This window comes from Meles meles, chromosome 11 (genome assembly GCF_922984935.1).
Source record: "Meles meles chromosome 11, mMelMel3.1 paternal haplotype, whole genome shotgun sequence".
Taxonomy (NCBI): domain Eukaryota; kingdom Metazoa; phylum Chordata; class Mammalia; order Carnivora; family Mustelidae; genus Meles; species Meles meles.
In genome coordinates this window covers 10,835,818-10,851,606 of record NC_060076.1, presented here as the reverse complement: position 1 = coordinate 10,851,606, position 15,789 = coordinate 10,835,818, and the positions used below count along the sequence as shown (strand labels likewise).

At 37.4% G+C, this 15,789-nt stretch overlaps 1 protein-coding gene across 5 annotated transcripts in view; it reads right to left on the bottom strand.

Moving 5' to 3' along the window:
• Window positions 1-15,789, bottom strand: part of DENND1A (DENN domain containing 1A) — a 493,090-nt gene that overhangs the window by 406,109 nt on the left and 71,192 nt on the right. The gene's annotated exons all lie outside the window — the stretch shown is intronic.

Here is a 15,789-nt window from a genome sequence, read left to right as displayed (position 1 = left end):
GAAAGAGTTTTAAAACAGAACACGAAAAGGACTAAGCATAAAGAAAATTAATAAATTGAACTATATGAAAAGTAAAAATTTCTGTTCAGCAGAAGACTCCATTAAAGTGGAAAAGATAAACCAGAGAATAGAAGATAGATATAACTACCAAAGGGCTTTAAATACGCAAAGAACGAAAAAGAAAAAAAAAGAAAAAAGATAACCAAATAATAAATATACTAAAAGATGTTCAATTTCATTAGTAATCAGGAAAATGAAAACTAAAACCCAAATGAAATACACCATACAAACACGGGGAAAGGCAAAAATTGGAGAGACATTTTATACTAAGTGTTGGTGAAGACACAGTAACAGAATTGTTCACACGTCGATGGGAGGCAAAAGGATCGACGACACTGGAAAACTGCTTGGCATTTTATGTTAACGTTAAACATACACTGTGACCTAGCATTTCACTCCTAATTATATTAACAGAACAGAAATGTGAGTATGTAAGCACCAGACAGAGTCTCAAAATTGACATACGGCCACATTACTCGAAATAGACATTAATGTTTCCCCCTTGTTTGGGCTATCGACAAAAGAATGAATGGATGATGGCATAGTCAGGTAATGGAACACTGTACAGCAATGAATGAAACCTGCAAATTACAGGACCATACAGCAAAGATAAATCTCATAAATTTAGTGTTTAGCAAAAAAAAAAACAAAACCCAAAATACCCTCATAATTATTTATATGATTCCACTTACATGTGTTCAAAGCCAGGCAAAAATGGTCAGTGCTGTTAGAAGATAATGGTTCTCTTTAAGGAGAAAGGAGGGGGTGAACACTGGAAAGACACGTAAGATACTATAAGATATATAAGACATAAGATATCTACTAATAAGATACTACTAATGTTCTATTTCTTGACCGGGGTGGGAATTACATGGATGTTTTAACTTTGTGATAGTTCATCAAGTTGCTAATGTATGTAGGGGGAAAACTTAGAATGTAACATAGTTTGCCAGCCAATTTTCTTCTCTGAAATCCTTGGGCAGGAGGGAGGCGGTGATATTTCCCCTAATGATCAAATGAGGACCCTATTAATTCTGACTCACTAGGGCATACTCAGAGGTTAAAAGGCTTAATGTATGACTTCAGAAATGGGATAGCAAAAAAGTCATCATCAGTTTCACCAGCAGTGACGGCTTCCTGAACTTGCATCCATGTTTTATTTAACTATCAGGGTGGGGTAGAGAAGGGCAGGTGGACAGCCCATGTATTTTTTTTTGTACCTAAGCTTTCAAGTGAGAAAATTGAGAGAAATTTACCTTTCAACTTAAAAAAAAAAAATTATCTGTATTGATAATTCACATCAATGGGTCTTCAAACCATAGTTTGAAGCAGAATACAGCTGTGTGTTTATTATCTCTGTTAAGAGAATGAGTGCTTGATTTTTATATCCTGGACACAAATTAAGGCATTTGAAACTCCTTTGCCAAAAGAAAACCTGATGAAAGGAACCTACCTCCCCCAAATTTTAGCAAGTACCCAAAGAATTTATTCAACATCCTAACACAATAATAAAAGCAAGTCATCATTTCTTGAGTTTTACCAAGTGCTGGGCACTTGCTAAGCACTTAAGATAGTCATTTTATTATAACAACAACACTGCCAGAAAGATGATTTTCTCCATTTTACAGGTGAGAAAACTGAGGCTTAGAGACCTGAATAACATAATTCACACAGTTAATCAGTTCTTTAGTTTGATGTAAACGGTGTTTTCTAGTTATGATTTCTATTTTGTGTCAATTTTTTTATCTTGAAATTTTAAGCCTAAGTACAATGTAGAGTAGGGAACGTGCACATACACTTATACTAACAAAGGTTTGAAAGACAAAAAAGTGTACTCACGTCAGCAAGTCCCCTGCGTATCACTGCACCCGAACAGAGCTGAGGTTTGCCCCAAGAAACAAAACGGACCTCTCAATGGTAGACGAGCAGGCCAAAGCACTGCATATAGTAAGTCTACAAAGCATTAACTGGATTAATTAGCAAGGGATTTGAGAAGCAGCTTGGAGCTAGGAAACCAAAACACTAAATTGTTTAAATACTTTGGCAAAAGATCAAGGTTTCTAGGCAGCACTGGGTCTCCTTCCATCCTTTTCATTCCATGTTTTAACACATTTAACCTGTCTGAGGTACTTTTTCATGAGATATGAATGACATTGTCAAAATACCAAAAAGAAAAGTGAATTAAAAAAATTCTGCAAGCTGTTACCAATTCTGCCAACATGTGAGAGCCCAGGCAACATTAATTACAAATCAATCGCTTAGGACATAAACAGCTCTTATCACTAGTAAACTCTCCCTCTAAAATAACTTGCTTTAGAGAAAAAAAAAGAAAGAAAGAAAACAAAGCAAATGTCTCCTCTATTATACTTGGTGAACTAATCAGGACAAAGAAACAAAATAAAATGGGAGAAAATGCACCAAAGAGCAAATGCGAAAAAGGAATCCTAGCTAGATGAACGTCTGGAATGCTATAAGAGCAGCCCTATCATTTAGAAATAACGAAGAGGAAGTGGTCAAGGCAGGGACACTTACTGAATGGGTTTCTGGTTTCCAGGAAGTAAGAATTTTTACAACGCAACTGATTTTCACAAACACATATGGCAGCAAAATGATAAAAGAAAGCTTTCAACTATACAGTCATGGAGGGGGAAAAGAAATCTGTTGTCCCTCTAGTTTTATGAGAGCCAAGCACACATATCACCACTCCCCCACCTCCACCACACACAAATATCCACTCACAATAATAAACTCAAAAATCCCGTGGTCCTTCCAGAAATCTGGTTAACCTAAACTCTGCCCACAAACTACTAACTACCATCACTCTTTGTCGTGGATATTTCTGAATTTTCCTCTTAATTTTCATGAAACATTGAAGAAAATCTAAGTATCTTTCTGCCACTCCTCTACAACACACTTCATTTATTCCAGTTGGGGGGGAACCCTAAGTAGAAGGCAATCACTAACTTTCTATCAAAATACATTCTGATTTCCATTAGACCCACTGGGATCGCGATGAATACAGAATATAAAAGTGGGGAGAGGTCCAGCTATGAAGCCTGGAAAAAGCCACGCGGCTGGGGCAGTTTTCCTAGCCTCCATCAAATGACCAATACGCTCTATTTTGCAGAGTTACAAGGATTAAATTTCCTATTCATAAAGTACCCAGCAGCGTGTCTGACGCATAGTAGGTGTGTAGCATTTACTATTATTTCTTCTTGACTCTTGGCACATTGTAGGTTAAGTTTCAAGGATAATAAAAAGTCTTTGCTGAACCAGGAATTTTATAGACAATTACATAAACAAGGCACTGGAAGATTATGATACTTTGTTTTATGCCAGTTGTGAACAAAATTCACCCCTGTATGTCCAAGGCACTGGGTCTCCAAAGAGTGCACAACACTCACACATCAATTCCGACTTTCACAAAATAACCAAGGAAAGACTAAATGGGCAATAATGCCCCTGGGTTCACATACGAATTAACAGGCCTGAAGGAAATCCGGGCGTTAACAGTGTAACCAAGCTCATGCAAATTAGCTATGGGTGTTTTACTCACTAGTCCTGGCCGCCTGTGAGAGGAAATAAGTAACCAAATTTATTTTTTCAAATAAAATTATAAAGAGGAAAAACATGGTTTAAAAAAAAAAAAGCTAATACAGTTTGTTTGTTTTTAATTAAAAGGAGAGGATATAAAACATTATTTCCAAAGAAAAGTGGCCCAAAAGCTAAGTAGGCAGGTAAAATATATTATACTTTTGGTCTAAGTTTTTTAAATATTTCATATAATAGGAGTTTTTGAACTGACTTAATATAACACACTATTCATTTCAAATTTGAGAAAATGCTAAAATAATACTGCATTATAACAAAATTTTACACAGATGTGTACACTCCTTTTTCAATAATTTTTAATGCTGTCTTACAAGTAGTTATTCAAATTACAAAATTCACAGACTTTTTCTTAGAAGAAGTTCCATTTCTGTTTCATGTGACAGTGATTATTACAAAAGCAGTAACAACATGGGGCACCTGGGTGGCACAGCACAAAGTCGGCTTGGGATTCTCTCTCCCTCTCCCTCGGCCCCTCCTGCTCGTGCTCTAAGATAAATAAATCTACCTCTTAAAAAATAGTAACAATATAAAATTATTTGGAGTATTAATGGCACAAAACAGGTTAAAATGCATTTCTGTGATCTTCTCTGGTTCCCTTGCTAAACATTTATTAAAAAGCTACTACAAGGGAGGCACTCAGAATACTTCCTATCATTAAATTTCTAATGCCATCAAATTCTCAAAAGAACCCTGTGAGGCAGATGGGGATAATTCTGCATTATTGGTGAGAAAAACAGAGATCAAAAAAAATTACTGCCTTGCTCAAGTCAGTTTATTGGCCATTGATGGGCCAGGATTTAAACTCCAAACTCAGTATAGAGCCTGTAGTTCTCATATTATGCATGCTGTTTTCTTCCCATATTACTATATTTTCTGTAATTAAAATAATCAAAGTGATACATTACGCCAATGCATGCACAGACACAAGTGTCTCAACACTCAACAAAGATATTCCACTAGCCGCCCTTGCTTGCTCCTAAAAGGATTGAGCATTTTCAACAAACCAGGTCAAGTTAAAGGAGGAAAGAACACAACTTCAAAATAGTCTTATTGGATCACCACAACCCAGAAGCAACCATATTCTTCTATCTAGGGTAAAAATATGGACAGAAACATGCATACATATATATCTTTTCTGAAAATTGAAATACTATTTTAAAATTATTTTTCAAAGCTATGTAGTTTCTATTAAAAAAAAATAAAGTCTGCAAGCATGAATTCAGGAGTCCTTACCCTATCAATGCCGATCTCATTCCAAACCTCAAAATCAAAACCTCTTCCTGAAGATCTTCCAAAAATTAAAAATAAAAAAAAGACAAAACTTAAAGTTGAAAATCTACTCAAAGGTAAAGATCAAGAAAAACAGCGTTAATCTACTGTGAATTCACCTAATGTAACTTGGGGGTATAGACAAACCAATGCAACTTCTACATTATTTGACACCCTTCCTCTCTTTACCAATTGGCTCCGAGTGAGTCTGCACTACAGACACCCATGTGACAAAAACTGTACTAGCTCCTTTATTCTTCATACCAAACCCCTACCACAACGCCATCGTACAAGTTAAAAAATAAAGAGCTAACTCACGCAGCCTATCATCGCGCGGCTTAGAAATGGCTGTCCCTGAACTAGAACTTGTGCTTTTATAACCACATGGACACAAAACCTTGTTCATCAGAGAATCTGAACATCCCAGAACACAAGGGAACCACAATCCTTGAACAGGTATCACAAGCGTAGGTGTGTGGTTGGAGGCAGCACGGTACAGTGGGAAGCAGCAGGCGGGAATCACAGCACTGGTCCACCACCGGTAGCTCTAGCACCTTAGGGCAAGTTACTTACGTCATTGCTCTGCACCTTGCATTGCAACAGCCGTAAAACAGAGACAGTAATTCTTATCTTATGGGCTCTAAGAAGAATAAAATACCACACGTGCATATGTATGTGTGTGTGTGTGTGTGTGTGTGTGTGTGTATAAAGCAACTAGAAACTCAACAGATGTCCTATCCACACTCTTATCTACCCCTGGAGTTTGCTCCATTTCCATGCTCAGTTACAAAAGAAGCAAGACGACGACGACGATGATGATGATGATGATGATGACAGAGTTGAACAAATGCAAAATCTACTAGTATTTAATGAGGTCACCTAGAAAATTGAAATGTTGGGGTGTCTGGGTGGGTTGGTAGTTAAGCATCTGCCTTTGGCTCAGGTCATGATCCTGGGGTCCTGGGATCAAGCCCCACAGCAGGCTGCCTGCTCAGCAGGAAGCCTGCTTCTCCCTCTTCCATTCCCTCTGCTTATGTTCCTTGTCTCGCTGTGTCTCTGTCAAATAAATAAATAAAATCTTTAAAAAATAGAAAATTGTGGGGCGCCTGGGTGGCTCAGTGGGTTAGGGCCTCTGCCTTCGGCTCAGGTCATGATCCCAGGATTGTGGGATCGAGCCCCACATTGGGCTCTCTGCTCCGTGGGGAGTCTGCTTCCTCCTCTCTCTCTGCCTGCCTCTCTGCCTAGTTGTGATTTCTCTCTGTCAAATAAATAAAAAAAAAAAATTAAAAAAAAAAAAAATAGAAAATTGAAATGCTGCCAAGCAAGAGTCATTAGCCACAATGGCCCAAACTCAAACACTGCAAAACTTCCTCAAACTATATTAAATATTTCTGCCAAGCATTCAGTACTGCACACTAAGAAGTTTGATTTTTCTTTGTAAACTTGGTTTCCTTCATAGCTGCAAGAAGGATCCAACTCATGATTTGGACCCTTAGGGAGTCCTACCTCAGAAATATCATTCCAAAAGAAAATCATGCCATCTACCCTGAATGGTATCCCCCCAAAACTCTCTCCACTTCCTCAGTTTCCAAACACTGCAGATGACTAAGACAGTTCAGACATTTTTATTTACAGGGAAGCCCTCTGCGCGTTAAGTGGAAATTAGCATTTTTATGTGCATTATCTTCACGAAAGGATACACACAGGCAAAGGCCATGTCTTATCCACTCGGTCACATTCCACTCTCCATTCACCCGAGGCCCCCCAGAAAAGGCAGTGCAACATAACACCTGGGTGACCGCAGGGATCATCCAAGGTCTGGGCTGATCCACATGCTCTGTGCTGTTAACAAACACAAAAATGTCTGTTAGGGGCGCCTGGGTGGCTCAGTGGGTTAAGCCACTGCCTTCGGCTGGGGTCATGATCTCAGGGTCCTGGGATCGAGTCCCGCGTCGGGCTCTCTGCTCAGCGGCGAGCCTGCTTCCCTCTCTCTCTCTCTGCCTGCCTCTCTGTCTGCTTGTGATCTCTCTGTCAAATAAATAAATAAAATATTTTTTAAAAAAAATGTCTGTTAGCCATGGGAATCCATAGGCCAATTTGAAAGATCACATCGGCTGAAGACATCAATGTGAACCGTATCAAGATAAGTAGTGAACCAAGGGAGCCCGGGGAGCGGGTGGCAGGCAGAATGAGCAAAGCCACAATGAAAGAGACAGAGTCACAGGATCCATTACTTTCCATATCTAGTTTGTCCTCAGGAACCCCAGCTGCATTTTGCTTCCTGATCTTCCCTCTACAACAGATCCCTCCACCTCCATTCCTGCCCTTCATGAGGCAGTTTTAGTGAAATTCCTCTCCTTGCGTTCAAAATAAGCCTTAACAGGGACATGAGCCCATTGCCTAGCACACAGAAGGGATTCAATTAAACACATTTAAGAAAACAGGAGCACAAACCTTACAAAATACCTGACGTTCGCTGGGCATTCCTGTAATTACAGTTCTCTCAACAGATAGGCCAATTTCCCTTAATCCACTTATCAAATTACTGTTAAGGAAATAAACAGTATTTGACACAACATGACACTTTATTCTAATTTATCATCTAATAATAATTAAGCATTCAAAGCTTACAATGAAAGCACGGCTCTGTAGTTCATATTGTTCTTTTAAATTGAATAATTTGGAATCCTGTGAAGAGTTCCACCTTACAGCATATTCCCTCATTCTTGTGCAAATACAATCTGTCTATCAACATATTAGCATTTCAATCACCCATGCTTTTTTCATAACTGGGAGAAGCTGTCTTCATTTATTCCTATTGAGCCTCTACCACCTATGAATTATTTCTAAAGCTAAGCAGTAAAATTGAATTTAAATCCAAGTAAATGAGAAACTGAAACTATTTTCAAACATAAATGTAGGACGTTAGTTTCAGTTACATACTTCCAAATATTATAAAAACTCTCTTCAATGATTAATTTACTTTAAGCTGAAAATAATTTCCTCTGAATTAAGTTGTTATAATAGCTGGAAATGGAAATCCAACAGAGTTGTTATTTAAAGAATTCCACATCAATTTATATTCTGGAGTAAACGCATCCACCATTTTAAGAAAAAAAAAATTTTAAGTCCCCTTTAAGCATCCCTTTAAGGCACTGACCATAAATGGTGTAATTTGCCCTGGACATCATTAAAATGTAAAGTTAATGAGGATTCAGCTGAAAACAGAAGGAATGTAACCTATTTTCAGGCAAAAGTTCTAACACAGCAATCAGAGGAAAAAGCTCTTTGATGTTTCTTTGTCTCTTCTCATTAATTTTTTTTGTCTCAAAAAAAAAAAGGCTATTTAAACTTAAAAAAAAAAAAATTATACACACACACACACACCCCCCCCGAAGTTTAAACATGATAATTATAACAGAACTCCAATGAGGTCATTAGAATTTTTTTTATGAGATAAACAAGAGTCAGTCACATATACATGGGGATACCACCACCTACCTGGCAGAGTTGTTACAAGGTTTAGATATATTGTAAGTACAGCGTGTAGCAGAGTAACTGACACATGGAAGCTACTCCCTGTTATTAATTCTCTCCTCTTTTGTCCCTCTCCGTCCCCAAGGACCCAGTACGGTGCTGACACCAAAACAGTGCTCAAAGAGTAGCCATTACTATTATCCCATATGATGTATTCTTTTTTCCTGCTGAAAAATTCACTATATTAACCCCAACCTTCTTTCCAAGATTTATGCAAGACTCAGCACCTCCTGTCACCAGGCAGGTGGGGCATTATCCAAATAACCAGCATGGAGTAAACAGTCCCGTGTGACATTTTATCATGTGAAGTGCCTGCACAGGTATAAATATTATATCCTCTCCGGTTTTATTGCCTCATTTTACAATTATACTACTAAAGAGCAAACTAGCAGGCAGAATGTTAAGTGGCATTCTGCTGCTTGGAATTTCATCCCAAGGCTCCGTGCAGAATAACCAATGTGGGAGCTTTTCATCTCTGCTCTATTGTGAAGAAAGTCATCACCTTCACTTGAATATATATATGAGGCTCTGGCTTTCTGCAACCCGTTCTGTGCTAAGTGAAATCTTAAACCAAATGTGATAATTACCAAGAAGGTGTCATTTAGGAAGGATTACAGTGCTTTCTAGAAAGATCTTACCATACACTTTGTTATTGTTATACTAATTCCATAATCCAAGTAAACAAAACCTAATCAGTAATAAGTGAGTCTATCCAAGGTGATCCATGCTTAAATACCACCAGAACTTAGAATTTCTCTACACCCAAGCAAAAAATTGTAAATTCAATAAACTAATCACAGTTATTCTAAATGTTGAGATCAAAATGTTTCTCTAGCAATTTTCATTTTAAAAGCATTTCCACATAAATTATCCCATTTTCACTGGTTCATTCATTCCATAAATATTTATTAAATCTTCTTAGTATTGAGCACTGGCCATACAGCAGTAGAGAAAACAGCAGGTAATCCTACCCTCACAGACTTGTAGTAATTGTAAACTATGATAAATGCTACAAGAGCGTACAGTGTAAGGAACAAGTTTACTTTGGTGATTTGTAAAGGTTTCCTTAAAGATAGAATATATGAAGTATGAACTGGAGGAATGGGAGTTACCTAGTGAGGGGAAAAAAAAAAAAAAAGGTGAGAATTTCAAGATAATGATAGTTGAGACAGAAAGAAATACCTAGTTTTTAAAGACATTTAGATAAATCAATCAAATTATTCTGATATATTGAATATGGAGGGTGAGTGAGAAGGTATGTGACAAGGACAAAGCTAGTAGGTTTCTAGCCTGTATAACTGGATTTTTTTTTTTTAAATGTGTTGCTCACTACAAGGGGACCAGATCTTCAATGGAGTTAACCTGATAAAGGGCATCTACAAAAAAACCTACAATTAATATTATACCTTAGGGTGAAAGACTGAATGGTTCCTTAAAAAAAAAAAGATAATGATATTCATTCCTGCACTTTTATTCAACTCTGTATTGGAGGTTCTCGCCAGGGCAATTAGGGAAGAAAAAGAAATAGATGCCATCAAGATTGGAAAGCAAGAAGTAAAATTATCTCTATTCGCAGATGACAGGATCTTACATAAAGAAGATCCTAAGAAATCCACCAAAATCTATTAGAACTAGTAGACTAGTTCAGCAAAATTGCAGCAAGATTGCCAAAACAAAATGAAGGACATTCCATGTTCATGGATTGAAGGACAATGTTGAGATCGTGATGCTCACCAAATGGATCTACAGATTCAACTTAATCCCTATCAAAAACCCAGCTGGGTTTTTGGGGGATTTAGGGGTTTTTCTACAGAGGTTGATAGGCTGATCCTAAAATGCATATGGAAATGCAGGGAACCCAGAAAAGCCAAAACAACCTTGGAAAAGAACAAACTTGGAAGATTCGTACTTCTTAATTTCAAAATTCACTCCAAAGGTAGGAAAATCAAGATAGTGTAATATTTACATAAGGATATGAACAGAAAAGTCTAAAAATATGTATTTACAATTGCCAATTTTTTAAAAGATTTTATTTATTTATTTGACAGAGAGAGAGAGATCACAAGTAGGTAGAGAGGCAGGCAGAGAAAGAGGGGGAAGCAGGCTCCCTCCTGAGCAGAGAGCCTGATGCAGGGCTCAATCCCAGGACCCCAAGATCATGACCTGGGCTAAAGGCAGAGGCTTAACCCACTGAGCCACAAAGGCACTCCACAACTGTCAATTTTTAACAAAGGAGTCAAGACAATTCAATAGAGGAAACAACAGTTTTTTCAACAAATAGTTCTGTGACAATTGGATATCCACTTGCAAAAGAATGAAGTTAGACTTCCTCCTTACACCATACACAAAAATCAACTGAAATGGAATATAGACTCAAATATGAGAAATATAACTATAAAAACTTTAGAAGAAAACAAAGAAATAAATCTTTGTAACCTTCAGATGGAAAATAGTTTCTTAGAACACCAAAGCACAAACAATAAAACAAAAAAACAGATAAATAAGACTTCATCAAAATTCAAAACTTTTGTGGTTCAGAGGACATGATCAAAAAAGGGAAAGTTAACCTACAAAATAAAGTACTTGCAAATCAGGTATCTGATAAGGGACTTGTATCCAGAATATATAAAGAGCTCTTACAACTCAATATTAAAAAGATAAATAACCCAATTAATAAATAGAAGATCTGAATATATATTTCTCCAAAGAAGATATACAAATGTCCAATAAGCACAAAAAAGGTGCTTATCATCATCAGTCTTTAGACAAATATAAACCAAAACCACAGTAAGATACTACTTCACACCCACTAGGATGGCTATAAAAAGATGATGAACAATAGCAAGTGCTGACAAGGATGTAAAGAAATTGAAACTCTTGTACCTTGCTGTGGGAATGTAAAAACCCAGTCTTCCTATGGGTCTATCCTTTACTCTCACACTACTACCATACTCATAATACTTCTGACACCAGAAATGTAAGGGTTTTTTTCAGCTGCGTCTCCTCTTACCTACCAGGAGACAGTGTCAGATCTGACAGCTTAAGGGCTTAGTCCCACAAGATTGCCACCATTTCAGATGACCATCCTAAGAAGTGGTCCCCAAGTTGCCCACAACTTCTTGGCAAGTGACATATGTGATAAAGGGTTAGTATCCAAAATATATAAAGAAGATATACAACTCAACATCCAAAAAAATAATAATAATCCAATTAAAAATGGGCACAGAAGACACAGACATTTCTCCAAAGATGACATATGGCCAACAGACACATGAAAAGATACTCAACACTGCTCATCATCAGGGAAACACAAATCAAAACCACAATAAGATATCACCTCACACCTGTCAGAATGGCTAAAATCAAAAACAGAACAAACAACAGGTGTTGACAAGGGTGCAGAGAAAGGGGAACCCTCTTGCTCTGCTGGTGGGAATGCAAACTGGTGCAGCCACTATAGAAAATAGTGTGGAAGTTCCTCAAAAAGTTAAGAATAGAACTACTCTATGATCCAGTAATCACACTCCTGGGTATATACCCAAAGAATACAAAAACACTAATTTGAAAGGAGATATGCACCCTATGTTTGGTTGTTGCAGCATGATTTGCAATAGCCAAATTATGAAAGCAGCCCAAGTACTTCAATAGATAAATGGATAAAGAAGACATATGTGAGTATATATGTGTGTGTGCATAAATATGCATGTATATATATGTATGTTTACACACACACACACAAATACACAGAAATATTACTCAGCCATAAAGAATGAAATCTTGCCATTTGCAACAACATGGATGAATGGAGCTAGAGAGTATAATGCTAAGTGAAGAAAGTCAGACACAGACAAATACCATACAATGTCACTCATAAGTGAAATTTAAGAAACAAAATTTTACTAAGGAGAAAAAAGAAAAATAAACCAAGAAACAAACTCCTAACTATGGAGAACTAATGATTACCAGAAGGAAGGTGAGAGATGGCGGGGGAGTAGTCCCCAGGTTACCCATAACTTCTGTCTGGCTTGGCTATAAAGCAGAGGTTCAAAACAAAAACAAAAACAAAGCAGAGGTTCCCTTGACTTCCTTCCCCTTGGACTGGTTTATCTGCCAGAAGAGCTCACAGAACTCTGGGAAACACTTATGTGTACCAGTTTATTAATATGATAAAAGATATGATAAAGGATACAGATGATAAAGATAAAGAGACACACAGAGCCCAGGCCTGAGACGGTCCCAACCACACGGAGTTAGAGTATATGACCATGCCAGCGAATGGATGTCTTCATCAACTTGGAGGCTCCCATACTACATTTATGGAGCTTTCACTGTGTCAGCTTGATCAATTCCTAACTCCATTTCCAGCCTCTTTCTTCTCTCTAGAGAATGCAGGTTGGGCCTGAAAATTCTAAGCTTCTAATCATGGCTTGGTCTTTCTGGAGACCAGCCTCCATCTAGGAGCCACTGAGGAGCCCACTCAGAGTCACCTCATTAAAATAAAAGACACTCCTACCCCACAGGAAATTTCAAGGGATTTAAAAGCCCAGTGTCAGAAACTGTGGTCAAATACAAACAGTAGAACAAAAGATGCTCCTAGTGCTCTTATGACGTGGGAAATTACAAAGGTTGTAGGATGTCTGTGCTGAGAACTGTGATCAAAGACGAAGTGTTAGATTGGGGGCTGCGATTGAGCCCACACTGGGCTCCCTGCCCAGCGGGGAGTCTGCTTCTCCCTCTCCACCCATTTGCTTGCATGTACTCTCTCTCACACTCTCCCCTCTCTCAGATAAATAAATAAAATCAGATAAAATTTTTTTTAAAAAAAGGACTGAATGTTAGAACAAAAGATTCACCTAGCACCTCTACTTACAAAGATTTTAGGAGCCCTGTGTCAGGGACTATAGGCAAAGACCAATATACATTATTTCTTCTTATTTCACAGAATGGAAAATGGTGCATCTGCTTTTGAAAAAAAGCATGGCAGTTCCTCAAAAGTCTAAAATATAATTACCATATAATCCAGCAATTCCACTTGTAGGTATGTACCCAAAGGAACTGAAAGCAGGGATGCAAACAAATGCCTGTATGTCATTGTTCGTTGCAGCATGACTCACAACTGCCAAAAGGTAGAAACAGACCAAGTGTCCATCGACAAATGAATGGATAAGCAACATGTGGTAGATATGTACACATTGGAATATTATTTAGCCAAAAAAAAAAAAAATGAAGATCCATTACCTGCTACAACACAGAAAACCTTGAAAACATCACACTTAATTAAATAAGCCAGCCACGAAGGATAAATATTGTGTGAGTCCATTCAAATGAATAACCTGAAATAAGCAAATTCAGAGACAGGAAGTAGATCAGAGGTTACCTACCAGGGCTGGTCAGAGGGAAGATGGAGAGTTATTGCCGAACGGTTATAGAGTTTCTATTGGGAGTGATGAAACGGTTTTGGTAATAGATAGTGGAGATGGTTGCATAGTAGTGTGAATGCAATTAATGCCACTGAATTGTACAATTAAGATGGCTGACATGACGAATTTTATAATATAGACATATTGCCACAGTTTAAATAAATTAATGTAATATATCAAACACCATCGAACTTTACCCTCTAAACAGGAGAACTGAATGGTATATGAATTATATATCCCAATAAAGCTGTTAAACAATTAAAATTAGGGGCATCTGGGTGGCTCAGTCAGTTAAGCATCCAACTTTTGATCTCAGCTTAGGTCTTGTTCTCAGGGTTGTGAGTTCAAGCCCCAAAATGGGCTCTAGAAAAGCCCACTTAAATACATACATACATACATACATACATGCATACATACGTAAATAAATAACTAAAATTAAACACTGAACTGATGATTTCAACAGCAATTAGACACAGCCGCAAAGAGAACTAGGAAACTGGAAAAAAGACTTGAAGTGACTGAAATGCAGCAGAGAGAACAGACTGAAAACACAAAATAATATGGTTTAAAACTGTAAAGGAAAAAGTGAGGAGGAAGGAGAGAATGTGGAGGGAAGAAATGAGAATTAGAGATATAAAGAAGAAAGATCCCAATCCTCAGAGTCACAGAGTTAAATCCTAACCAAGATACATAAGAAAAACCCACTCTAGGCACATGTGATTGCTAAACTGGAGAACAAGACAGATTATCTACACAAAAATGATAACTAGTATGCAAGATGACTTCAACAGCACCAACAGAAGCCAGAAAACTTAAATGATAGTTCAAATGTGCTTAAAGAAAGGAACTGTCAATCGGGGGGTGGAGGGGGAGAAAAACACAACAACATACTTTTCAGATAAACAAAAACAGAGATTTGTCAGCAACAAAGAGATATTATTCAAGCTATAATAAAATTATCCCAAGCAGAAAAATATCTGAGATGCAAGGAGACAAGAAGAAAAAAATAAAACAGAAAATAGGTTAATTTAAATAACTGGCTATCTAAAAATTAACACCATATAGGTTTAAAGTAAAATATACAACAATAAAAGTATACAAGCTGGGAGAGGAGTGATCAAAGTTTAAACAATGTAAGGTCCTTATATTTTTCAGAAGGAGGGTAAATATGCCAATTAACTTGCTAAATTACACAAGCAGGTTCTGAGAGACTACATATTTGTTCTAGTTAACGTCATGAATTCTAAAGGCCCACTATGTGGGTAATGCAGGATTAGAACAGATCTACTACTACATAGCTGTGTGCCATTGTGCAGATTACATAACCTCCCCATGCCACCTGTTTCCCCACCTGTCAAACTGAGACAATAATAGTATCTATCTCACAGGGGTTTTGTGAGGATTAAATGAGCTATATGTAAATCATCCAGAACAGTAACTAGTACATAGCAAACCTTACATTAAGTTGTAGCCACTATTATTTTTAGTGTAACTATTAAAAAAACATAGAAATACTACTTACGTTCGAATTATGAGAGAATATAAATGGAAAAATAAAAATGCCCGATTAATCCAGAAGAAAGCAAACAGGAAAAAAAAAATGATATAGCATATAAGCAGCATTCCCAGTGAAAGATACAGATAATCAGACTGGATTTTAGAAGATCCAGCTAAAATGTTACTTATAAGAGACACATTTCAACATTAAGATGGAAAAAAGAAAATAAAAGGATGGAATTGTACAATTTGATGAGTTTTAGCCGAGTTTTTCACTGATGAAATGATGGCCACAATCAATCACTTCCCAAAATTTCCTCCTGCTCCTTTGTAATCTACCCCTTTCCGCCACTGCCCACCATCCATCCCTAGGAGACCAATGATGTGGTTTCTG